Genomic DNA, 13,215 nt, shown 5'->3' with positions numbered 1-13,215 from the left:
TATAAAATTTTGTCTTGTTCAGGTCTTCAGTGCTCCTTTCTATCTGCTAAATTAGATATTGCCTGATATGTGAATCACTAAATAAAGTAAGTGAAGTATATTCCAGGTATGATTATACACATCTGGAAAATTAGAAATTGCATATCAGAATTGACATATCAAGGGTGACAACTCAGATCACAATAGACACACTTTGGATATTAGAAGTCCCTGATCAGTATAGACAAACATGGGAAATTAGGTAGACATCTAACACCGAAGTAGAAAACCTAGGTTAAATTTATTTTAAGTCAGTTAAACATCTGGGGATCTAGCAAGATACCCCATATTTGGGGTAGAAACAACTGGGGAATTTGGAGTCATCCCAGGTCAGAAGAGACACACCTTTTGAATTAAGATGATAGCCTAGTTTGGAGTGGAGACACCTGGCGAAATGGAAGACATCCAAAATCCCTGTAGACACTGCTAAGACTATCAAGACATCCCAGGTCATTGTAGGTAAACCTGTGGAATTAATGAGACATCCTAGGTCAGAGGATGTCACCTGGGAATTATGGAGAAAATCTAGACACACCTGAGTAATTAATGAGACACTCTAGCCGAGTAGACATTCAGATGATTAGACATTCTAGGTCAGTATAAAAACACACGGGATATCAGAGAGACACCTCAGATCATGGAATACACACTTGGGGAACATAGAAATCATCCCAAGTCAGTGTAAACTCAAATGGGTATATAGGGATACATCCCAAGTCCACTTAGGTTACTTGAGATATTAGGGAGACATTCCTGTTCAAGTAGACAAAACCTGGGCTATTAGGAAATCATCTCAAGCCAGTTCAACAGTTGGTAATTAGTTAGATCTCAGGTCATAGTAGACACACATGGAAATTGGGAAAAATGCAGTGTCATAGTAGATACATCTGGGGAACTAGGGAGACAGATCAGGTCAGGGTAGACACACTTTGGCAATTAGGGAGACATCCCACATTAGAATACGCATTGAGAATTGGATATCCTTGGTCTGTGTAAACCCTCCTGGGGAACTAGGCAGATATCCAAAATCAGAGTATACACATCTTAGTAATAAGGAAAACATCCTAGGTCATTATAGATACACCTGGAAATAAAAGAAACATCACGGTTCAGTGTATACACAATTCAGGGGAGTTGGAAGACAACTTAGGATCAGCTAGTCTCACTTGGGTTATGAGAGAAAATCTCTAGGTTGGTAGACACATGGGTGACACGGAGACTTCACAGAGTAGAAAATCCTATGGAAATAGAGTAATATCCATATCAGGGTAAATTCACAATATATACACCAGGAGAACTAGGGAATTGTCCCACATAAGTATAGACAACTGGGGAAATTAGAAATTCCATGTCAGTGTAGATAAATCTGGGGAAATAGGGATATAATTCAAGTCAGAGTAAATGCTCTTGGGCAAATAGGGAGATATACCAGGTCATTGTAGATTCACCTGGGGAATACAAGAGATATCCCAGGTCAGGGTAGACACAACTGGCAAATTAGGCATACATCTCATGTCACTTTACAGTCACCTTGGGAATTAGTTCTAGGTCAGTGTAGATAGACTTGGTACATAGAGAGGCATCCCAGATTATATTCTCTTACTTTGATAATTAGGAAGACTTCCCAAGTGAGTGTACAGACATCTGGGGATTAGAGAAATATCCCAAGTCAGCATAAACATCTAGGACATTACGGAGATATGCCAGATCAATGTAGACCACATGGGGAATAAGGGAGATATGGTATGCCACTGTAGCACATGGGGTGGGGTGGATGGGGAGACAACCATGTTCAGTGTAGATATATCTGGGGAATGAAGGAGACATTCCAAAAATGAGTAGACATTTATAGATATTTAATGAGACATCCCAAGATTGACTACACACTCCTGGAGAATTAGAGAGACATCCCAGGTTAGTGTAGACAAACATGAGAATTAGGGAAACATGCCAGTTCAGTGTCAACACTTTGGGGAATTATGGAGACATTTAACATCATAGTGTACACACTTGGGGCATTAGGGAGACACATTTCAGGTTAATAAGACACAAGGGACCTGGCAGGATCTCACCTACTGTACTTTGGGTAATAGGCAGGCAGACCACAGTACGCGCTTTGTAACTGGCAGGCCCCTATGAACTGGCTCCAGTCCCTCTTGCCTGTGGCCTGGGTGCACTTGGAGAATGCTGACTTGGGCAGACACCCATGGGCAAGACAGCCTTTGTAGAAAGCCAGGTTTCCAGAGGAGTTGAGCACTCTGTTGGGAAAAAATTATATATGAGATATATAGACATATGAGATATATATATAGAGAGAGAGAGAGCTTGAACACAATGGAGTGGGTAAAAGAAACCCTGCCAGGCCCCAACCCTCCCTCCAAAATGGCACAGCTCAGAGATGTAGGAGACAGCATCTCTTCTGCTGGAGAAATGGACAGTGGTGAGTACATGACTTCCCCAGCTATGCAGAATGCTGCTAAAGAAACCCATTTCTCTCTTGTGGGGCCAAGTATTAAAGGGGCTTCATGACTGGGGTAAGAAGATCATCAGGAAAGAAATAAGAATATCAGAGAGCATTAAAGAGATGCCGTTCCTATGACTGCATTCTGGACTCCAGCAGGAAGCCTGATCACAGCCACTGGGAAAACTTCTGAGGATCCCTCCACTGGACCAAGGGCATTCCCAAAGCCTACGTGTCAAACCCACCTCTCCCTCCCCACCCTGTGGCCAGCTGCTTATGCACACTCCTGGGGCAGCAGGAGAGTAAGCTTGGGTTGACAGGGAGTACCCACAGAAAACAGGCCAGGGTGTGGGAAAATCCACAGTCCTGAGCTGTAGCAACACCTTCAGGAAAGCAAGAGAGGTTTCCAACAATTGGTTTGGGGTGTTGTAATATCAAACAAGAGAAGACCTACAAGCTTAAGAATTCTGCCACAAGAGGGAGCAGGAAGCTTAGAACAGGTATATCCAAACAAGGTTGGAGAAAGCCACAGAATAAATATATAGCAGGGCCAAGAAAAAGTACTCTCACCTGAAGGCAGCTGGTAAAGATTAGAGGGGTGACTGCTACATCAAATGTAAAAGCAGCAACACAAAACTCAAAGGAAGATAAAGAAACAAGGAAATGTGACATCACCAAAAGATCCCAATTATCTTTCAGTAGCTGATCCCAAAGACATAGAGATCTGTAATTTACATGATGAGGAATTCAAAATAGCTCTTTTGAGGAGGCTAATGAGTTACAAGTAAACATAGACAATTCAATGAAATCAAGAAAAGAGAAATTTAACAAAGAGGTAGAATCAGGAGAGAGAACTAAACAAATTCTGGAGCTGAAGAAGTCAGTGAATGAAATGAGGGGTGCAATAGAGGGTATCCACACCAGAACAGATCAGAAAGCAGAAAGCCATCAGTGAGTCATAGGACAGGAGCTTTAAAACAGCCTAGTCAGAGAACAAAGAGAATGAAAAAAGCTAAGACAGCTTATATAATCTGTGGGACACCATCAAAAGAGCCACCAGTCATTGGAGTCCCAGAAGGGCAAGAGAGGAAGAAGGGGGAAGGCAGTTCATTTGGAGATATGATAGCTGGGAATCTCCCAGACCTGCAGAGAGATCTGGACATCCAGATTCATGAAGTGAATAGATCATCTCAATATTTCAAGCAATCTCCCCCAAAACATTATAATGAAACTGTCAAAGGCAAAGACAGAATCCTGAAAGCACAAGAGAAAAAAGAGAGAGTTATCTACAAAGGAACCCACACTGGTGATCAGTGGATTTCTCAGCAGAAACCTTACAGGCCAGTAGAGAGTGGGATGACACATTCAAAGTGTCAAAAGAAAAAAAAAAAAAAAAAGCCTGCCAAGAATACACTATCCAGTGAAGTCCTTTAAAATGAAGGCAAAATAAAAATTTCTCAAACAAATGCTTTGCAGAGTTCATCACACTAGATCTGCCTTATAAGAAATGCTGAAAAATGTTCTCGCCGGGCAGCCCAGGTGGCTCAGCGGTTTAGCGCCCCCTTCAGCCCAGGGCCTGATCCTGGAGACCAGGGATCGAGTCCCACGTCAGGCTCCCTACATGGAGCCTGCTTCTCCCTCTGCCTGTGTCTCTGCCTCTCTCTCTCTCTCTCTCTGTGTGTGTGTGTCTCATGAATAAATAAATAAAATCTTTTAAAAAAAGTGTTCTCGCTGAAGTCAGAGGATGCTAATCAATGACATGAAAACATATGAACATATCTAATGCAATGGAAATGGTAAACATGTAGTTGGATGAAAAAAACTCTAATTCTGTAATAGGATAGTGTGTTAACCTGTTAACTGTAGTATAAAGACTAAAGGATAAAAGTATAAAAAATATCCATACCTACTCTAATTTTTTAATGAATACACAATATAAAAAGAGGTAAACTGTGGCATTAAAACTATAAACAGAGGGAGCAAAGGGGGCAGAGTTAAGTTACTACCAGTGTAAAATGGACTGCTATGTCTAAGGGATGTTTTATATAATCCTCATAATAATCACAAAGCAAAAACCTAGAGTGGATTCACAAAAGATAAAGCAAAAGGAATTGGAACAATACTGCCAAAGAATATCACCAATCCACAGAGGTGGGGAAGAGAGAAAGAAAAATAACAAGGAACCACAAACAGCCAGAAAGCAATTGGTAAGATGGCACCAGTAAGTCCTTGCCTATCAGTGATTACTTTAAATGTAAATGGGTTGAATTCTTCAATAAATGTGCACAGTGTGGCTGAATTATAAACAAACAAGACCCAACTTCATGCTACCCACAAGAGACTCGCTTCAATTTTAATTATACACATAAGCTCAAAGGGAAGGGAAGGAGGAAGATGTTGTTTAAGCAGAGACCAAAAGAGAACAGAGTAGCTCTACTTATGTCAGACAAAATAAACTTTAAACCAAAAACAGTAAGACACAACAAAAATCATTATATAATGATAAAGGGGTCAACTCATCATGAAGATGTAACAATTATAAATGTATATGCACTTGTATTGGAGTACCTAAACGTATTAAGCAAAGCAGATACTAACAGATGTGAAGGGGGGGAAGATAATATAATAATAATAGAAGATTCTAACAACCATGTTCAGCTATGGATAGATCATCCAGACAGAAAATCAACAAGAAGACATTGGAGTTGAACCATACATTAGACCAAATGGACCTGACAGACATTTATTGAGCATTTTAACTACAGCAGCAGAATGCACATTCTTCTCAAATGTACACAAACATTCTCCAGGATGGATCATATGACAGGCCGCAAAACAAGTCTTAGCAAATTTAAGAAGACTGAATTCATACCGACTATATTTTCCAACCGCAGTGTTATGAAACTGGAAATCAGTAATAGAAGGAAAAGGGAAATATTTACAAACACGTGGAAACCAAACAAAAAAATCTTGAAATAATTGAAAATGGAACACAGTACATTAAATCCTATGGGATGCTGTAAAAGCTGTTCTGGGGGGCGGGGGGGTGCCTGGGTGGCTCAGTAGCTTAAGCATCTACCTTCGGCTCAGGTCATGATCTCAAGGTCTTAGGATTGAGCCCCTTGTCAGGCTCCCTGCTCAGCGGGGAGTCTGCTTCTCCCTCTGCCCCTCCTCCTCTTTCTCCCTCTGCCCCCTCTCCTTACTTGTTCTCTCTCTCTCTCTCAAATAAATATTTTTAAAAAGCTGTTCTGAGAGGGAAGGTTTAGTGATAAATGCATATTTTTTTAAAAAAAAGATCTCAAATGAACAACCTAATTTTACACCTCAAGGAATGAGGCAAAGAAGAAAAAACAAAGCCAAATTTATCAGAAGGAAGGAAATAGCAAAGATCAGAATGGAGATAAAATAGAGACTAGAGGGATCCCTGGGTGGCGCAGCGGTTTGGCGCCTGCCTTTGGCCCAGGGCGCGATCCTGGAGACCCGGGATCGAATCCCACATCGGGCTCCCGGTGCATGGAGCCTGCTTCTCCCTCTGCCTGTGTCTCTGCCTCTCTCTCTCTCTCTGTGACTATCATGAATAAATAAATAAAATCTTTAAAAAAAATAGAGACTAGAAAAAATAAAAATGATCAATGAAAGAACAAGCTGGTTTTTTTAAAAGATAAACAGAATTGATAAAACTTGATCTAGACTAAGAAAAAAAGGGGAGAATACTTAGAATCGGAAATAAGAGACATGAGAACTGATAGCGCAGAAATACAAAGGATCCTAACAAATTACTACAAGCAATTATACACCAACAAATTGGATAATCCAGAAGAAATGGATAAATTGCTAGAAATGTTCAACATACCAAGACAGAATCAGGAAGGAATAGAAAATATGAACAGACCAATAAGTGAGGAGATTGAATGAATAGTCAAAAGCATCCCAACAAACGAAAGCCCAGGACCAGGTGGCCCACTGGTGAATTCTACCAATCATTTAAAGAATTAATGCCAATACTTCTCAAACTTTCCCAAAAAAACTGAAGAGGAAAGAATATTCAAGTTCTGTTTATGAGGCCAGTATTACTCTGATCCCAAAGCCCACTAAGGACAGACACTATAAGAAAACTACTGGCCAATATCCTTGATGAATATAAACACAAAGATTCTCAACAAAGTATTAACAAACTGAATTCAATATTACATTAAAATGATCACACACCATGATCAAGTGGGATTTATCCCTGGGATGCTAAGAAGATCTCACATACGCAAATCATACACATGATACACCACATTAATAGAAGGAAAGATAAAGATCAGACCATTTCACTAGACTCAGAAAAAACATTTGAAAAAAATACAACATCCTTTCATGATAAAAGCTCTCAATACATTGGGTATAGAAGGAACGTACATCCTCACAAGGAAGCCCACACATGACAAGCCCACTGCTCACATGCTCAACTATGAACGGTTGAGAGCCTTTCCTCTAAGGTCGGAACAAGACAAGGATGTCCACTCCAGCCACTCCTATTCAACACAGCACTGGAAGTCCCAGCCAGAGCAATCAGGCATGACAAAGAAACAAAATATATCCAAATCAGAAAGGATGAAGTAAAACTATTGTTATTTGCAGATGATAGGACCTTATATATAGAAAATCCTAAAGATTCCAGTGAGAATCTGTTACAATTAATCAATGATGCAGTTATGTTGCAGGATACAAAATCAGCACATAGAAACCAGTTGCCCTTTTATACACAAACAATGAAACTTTAGAGGGAAAAAAATAAACATTCACAATAGCACCAAAAACAATAAGGTATTTGGGAATAAATCTAACCAAAAAAGTGAAAAATCTGTATACTAAAAATTACAAGACCTTGATGAGAGAAACTGAAGAAGACACAAATGGAAAGCTATCCCATGCCCATGGAATAGAAGAATAAATAGGTTTAAAATGTTCATACTACCCAAAGGCATCTATAGATTCAACATAATCTCTATCAAAATTCCAATGACATTGTTCACAGAAATAGAAGAAAAAATCCTAAAGTTTGTATGGAACCACAAAAGACCCTGGATGGTTAAAGAAATACTGAAAAGGAAGAAAGCTGGAGGCATCATACTTCCTGATTTGAAACTATATTAAAATTACAGTCAAAACAGTATGGTACTAGCTTAAAAACAGATACAGAACAGAATCAAAAGCCCAGAAGTGAACCCATCCATATAAGACTACAACAAACTTTTAAAGAAGCAGGCTACACCAAACTATAAAGCCTCTCCACAGCAAAGAAAACCATCCACAAAATGAAAAGGCAACGTACAGAACGGGAGAACATGTGTGCAAACCATCTATCTTGTAAGGGGTTAATAGCCAAAATACATCAGGAAGAAAGAGGGTGGAGGGAGAGAGAGACCACCAAAAAAATCCCAAACAAAACCCAAATAAATCCATTTTTAAAAATGGTCAGAGGACCTGAATAACATTTTCCAAAGAGAACATACAAATGGCCAACACATACATGAAAAGACACTCTACTAATTATCAAGAAAATGCAAATCAAAACCACAGTGAGACATCCCCTCACACCTGTCAGAATGGCTATCGTCCAAAAGACAAGAAATAACAGGTGTTGGCGAGGATGTGGAGAAAAAGAAACCCTCATGCACTGCTGGTGGGAATGCAAAGTGGTGCAGCCACTGTGGAAAACCTTATGGAGAGTCCTCAAAAAGATAAAAATGGAGACATCAATACAATTTGGCAATCCTTCTGGGTGTATATTTAATGGAAATGAAATCAGGATCTTGGTGTTCAGTTTACCATTATTCACATTAGGCAAGACATGGGAACAACATAAATGTCCATCTACAGAAGAAGGGACAAAGAGGTTGAGTATTCACAGACATACACACACACACACACACACACACACACACACACACATTATTCAGCCAGAAGAAAGAAGAAAAAGTGTCCATTGGAGACAACATGGATGCAACTTGAGTGCATGATGCTCAGTGAAGTAAGTTAGAGAAAAACACTGTGTGATCTCAGTTACAAGTAATCTAAAAAACCCAAACCCAGAAACAGAGGGTAGGATGGTGGTGGCCCAGGGCTGGGGGTAAACGGGAGCTGTTGGTCCAAGGGCACAAGCTTCTTGTCACAAGACCAATAAATTCTGGGGCTCTACCATACGGCATGGTGACCACAGTTCACAATGCTGTGTTGTGTACTTGAAAGTTGCTGAGAGAGATCTTAATTGTACAAAAAAGAAGAAACCAGTGATTATGTGACATGATGAAGGTGTTAACTAACCTAATTGTAATCATTTTGCAATATAGGCTTCTGTCAAATTACCACTTTGTACGTCTTAAATACACAGTGTTCAATGTCAGTTATAACTCAAACCTAGGTGGGAAACCAGAACATCTGTGTATTTCCTTTAAGAAATTAATATTTATTCAAAATAAAATAATATTGATTTATGGTTGCATTTGAAGAGAAACTAAGGGAATAAATAATCCATAAGTCTTTAAATGCATTGTCCTTAGGCAGAAACATCTGGTTTGATTTTCATGCTTCCTACTGAACTATTTAAATTAACTTTCTTGGGTTGTTAGGAAATGTACTTACTTATAACCATCTTAGCAATCTTTTTTATTAACATTAAATTTGTATGCAAAATATAAGAATTTAATGTTCTGCTGAAAGTTTAGTAAACTCTAGGCAAATGATATTTTTAAGTAACTTTTGAATGATATAGCAAAGCTGTATGTGAAATCACCAAATCTGACAGAGGGCAGAATAACAAATGCTTCTTCCCCAGCTGAGGGGTCCCTGGGACCTGCAGGTGCCTGGGCCCAGAGAGGGTGGGCAGATGGTGGTCTGAGGGCTGTGCACTTGGAACACCTTGGGACATTTACTGAAGTAGCAGACAGGGTGTTTGGGGCTTAAACCCCGGTTCCTAGTGGGGTCTGAGGAGCCGCCTGAGGTCTTCTCTGCAAACCCCAAGTCTAGCGCCCCAGCCCCTCAACTGGGTGGGGGCTCTCACAGGTAGCACTGGGCAGGAGGCAGGTGGGACACAGCTTCCACCCCCCCCCCCCAGGAGAGTCAGTTCCTGGGGCATGAAGCACAGGTGACCCTCGAGGGCTCCCAGGCAGGCCCCCAAGGGTGTTCTGGGGCCCCCACCTGAGAACTCTCCCCAGACCCCCTCTCCCCACCCCTGTGGGGCCTCTTCCAAGCTGGAGCGCTCCTGGCCTGGTCAACGGAGCTCACAGATCATCCCAGCCTCTATGCTGCCCTGGGGTCACCGTGAGCAGCCGGGAGTGGGTGCTGGGATCACTTCCTGGAGGCATCTGGGGCTCCCTCCTTGCCTCGGCCTCCAGGTGGATGGGCTCCCCCTGGGGAATAGGTTTGACTTCCCACATGGCATGCAGGGTCTGGGGGCCTCTCCTGAGACCTGGACTGGGTCCTGCCATCTCTGCGTCTGTCTACCTGCCAGCACAGGGAGCAGCGTCAGCTTCCTGAGCACCCGCCCTGTGCACCTGAGCACCTTCTCCGCCCAGATACCTGCCCCCAGGTCCCTGTCCTGCCTCGGGGGTGAGGCCGAGGGGGGGCTGCCCAAGGGACAGGGTTCTCTAGGCCTCCTCCCTCCCCTTCCCCACGTGTGCTACAGGGACTGGGGGGCCCGGTTGACCTGAGCTCTGGAATCAGAAACCAGCTGGATGCCGTCCCTGCCCAGGGGTGGGGTGCAGGATCCAGGACAGAGACAGAGACCCCTGCCCTCCCAGAGCCCTGCCTGCATGGAGCAGGGGCCTAGGCCTGGGGCTCTCAGACCCCGGAGCAGCTGCAGAGGCAGGGGGTCCTCCATCCCCATCCCAGACCCCGAGGCCACCTTGGCAGGGAGGGCCCAAAGCTTTCCAGGTGCCACTGCACACATTTCTCATCAGGGAAGCCTCATGGGGACCTGGTCGGGGCCAGCCTCTCCCCGAGGACCAGGCCTCTGACTGCAGGTCAATCAGCCATGTCTGCTCGGATCCTCCTGGTGACGGGGAGCTCACCACCCCTGGGGTAGCCTCCCACGGGACTGTGGGAAACACCTCCCTGCTGGCCCAACTCTGCAGACAGCACTGCTCCCTCTGCACCCCCTCTGCCTGCTTTCCTGAGTCTGGTCATCTCCAGGTGAGCCCCCACCCCAGCCGCCCCTGCTCCCAGAGACCCCCAGCCTTGAGCAGGCAGGTGCCCCAGGACTCCTGCTCCCCTCTACCTGTCCCCACAGAGCCCCTCCCCTCGCCCCTGCAGCCTCAGGGCAGAGCAAACTGCCCACCCCAGGCCCCAGGCAGGGCTCCAGAGGACAGATCAGAGGGAGGGGTGGGGCTGAGAGGGATCCCGCCAGGTGCCAGGCTGGCTCTCTGCCTGCTCCTGAGCTCTAACCTGCCGCCACCTCCCTGGTGGTTCATGACGCAAGGGAAGGACTGACCCTCAGCCTGGGGTCTGGGCTCTGCTGCCCCCGACGTGCAGCCCCCGGGGTGGGTCTAGGGAGCAGGTCACCCTGTGACTCCAATCTCAGGCTGGGCCCTGAGAAAGGAGACCTGCTCTACCCTCCTGAAACCTCAGAGCCCCACCCTACCAAGGAGCTCGATGAGCCCTCCTGACGTTCACCCTCCTCCGTCTGCTGCTCACACCTGCAGTTCAGGTCACAGAGCAGAGCACACATACCTGCCGAGCGTCCTCGGGCTGAGCCGCGGGTGTCACGTGGCCCCGACTCACACTCAGGGGCAGTTATTGCCAAGCCAGTCACCTGGGGTCTCAGGCAGTTGTGCATGAAGCCCAGGGACACACTTCCTGCCCCTTGGCCAGCCCTGAGTGCCCCAGGAGCAGAGGGCAGGGGCTTGGGGACCAGGTGTCCTCTGGGTGTTGAGCCACGGCTGGTACAAACCCCAGTCTCTGCCGTCCCACTCAGCCCCATTCCTGCAGGCAGAGACATAGTCTGAGTGTGACAGCAGGGGACACATCATCCTCCCTCCCAGGAGACCTCGGGCCCCAGGCCTGCTCCCCATCAAGTCCGTGGGCTCAGACCCCCAAGGGCAGCTCTCCTGGGGCCTCACCTGGGGACGTGGGGTGTGGGGGGAGCCTCTGCTTCTGAGAGCCTCCCCTGGGGGATCTCACCTGGGGGAAACTCATCCGGGGGTTCTCAGAGGCCTGGATTGTGGGAAGGGGCCTGAACCCTCCTGGCTGCTCCTGAGGTGCAGGGAGGAGCATCTGGAACTCCACAGGCCTCACACAGTGACCACTGACCCCAACTCACTCCCCATCTGTTGGGCTTGGTGTCAGGGTTCAGGCGCCTGGGCACCGCAGTTACCGGTGGGGCCAAAGACCCATCCTCAGGGCCCAGAAGGAACACTCCTCCCTCCAGGCCTTGCTGCCTGGGCTCAGCGGCTCGGGCCCAGGCGGCCTTGCGCTCACGGGACAGTGGACAGCAGACAGCGCAGCTGAGGGTGTGAGGGCCAGCACCTGGCCTAGGGCTCAGGTGGGAGGCGGGGCTGTTCCTTGTTCATGTGGGGCAGGAAATACTCCCCCTCTCCCCCTCTGAGTCCCGGCTGAGGCCCTCCTGAAAGGCAGATGAAGTAGAGAGCAACCAGGAAAGCTCAAGAACAGTCATGCGGACAGTGCAGCTGAGGGTGGGAGGGTTGGCACCTGGCCCAGGGCTCAGGTGGGAGTTTGTCCACCTGCTGACGAAGGACAGTTTGTCTGCAACGGATTCACAGGTGGGGAAGGAGTCCTGAACTGAGTCTCTAGACTGGAGCCAGTGCTCCTGGCTGAGAACCACGGGCCTGTGGGCAGGGAGGGGCCCAGAGCACCTGCTCCGGGTGGTTCATAGCAATCCCTGATGGAGTTGGGGCCAATGCAGGCCCAAGGGGCTCAGGAAACCAGTGAAAACACAGTGGGGGGCTGGGGACCACTGGGTCAATACAGACAGAGCAAGGAGAGGAGGAGACTACTGGGTTAGTATAGACAGAGCAGATCACTGTAGACAGAGTAGAGGATGGGGAGAGACCACTAAGTCAGTGTAGACATGGGAGGGGGGGAGGAGGATACCATCCGGTCAGTGTAGACACAGGAAGGGGGGGGCAGTATAAGTAAAATAGAGTTGGAAGGAAGATAACTAAGGTTGATGTAGACACTGAAGAGGAACCATGACATCCAAGGCCAGTGTAGACCCAATAGGAGTACTAAGGAGATGGCCCAGTGTAAGAAAGATCTCCAGTTCAGTATGGACACAGCAGGGGACTTGGGAGACACCCAGACCAGTGTAGATACACCTTGGGGTGTAGGGCCAAATCCCAGATCATCAACCCACCACGAAACTATGGAGACCTTCTTGGTCACTCACTCTAGATAAACTGGGGGAGCCAGGGATGTGGTCCTATTCCCTTTACCTGACCTGGGTAAACACAGCACCATCCTAGGTCCACATACATAAATCAGGGGGTCTCAGGTAATAATCCAGGCCCATGCAGACACAGTGAGGAAGCTACACAGCCTCAGTGTGAACACACTGGAGTAACTGGAGGGATATCCCAGATCAGTGTAGATACAGCAGAGGAATCAGAGAGGCATTCCTGATCAGTGTAGACACTGCAGGGCGTTAAGAGACATCTTGTTAGTGTAGACACAGGAGGGGGAGTAGGAAGACATCTCAGGTGGCCTGCGCTGTT

General features: G+C 46.1%; 1 long non-coding RNA gene across 2 annotated transcripts; it reads right to left on the bottom strand.

Annotated features, from left to right (window-relative positions):
* Positions 1-1,878: 1,878 nt before the first annotated feature.
* LOC140619138 (uncharacterized) lies at positions 1,879-13,215 on the bottom strand. 2 transcript variants are annotated; one of them, XR_012019070.1, is made up of 3 exons: positions 12,942-13,215; positions 11,216-11,467; positions 1,879-2,297 (listed from the first exon to the last, which is right to left on the bottom strand). It is a non-coding gene; the product is annotated as an uncharacterized lncRNA (long non-coding RNA). The 2 variants fall into 2 exon arrangements; XR_012019069.1 differs by lacking the exon at positions 11,216-11,467.

Source organism: Canis lupus, chromosome 27 (assembly GCF_048164855.1).
Source record: "Canis lupus baileyi chromosome 27, mCanLup2.hap1, whole genome shotgun sequence".
In the NCBI taxonomy this organism is placed as follows: Eukaryota; Metazoa; Chordata; class Mammalia; order Carnivora; family Canidae; genus Canis; species Canis lupus.
The sequence above is the reverse complement of the archived record's forward strand: the minus strand, read 5'-3'. Positions and strand labels throughout refer to the sequence as shown.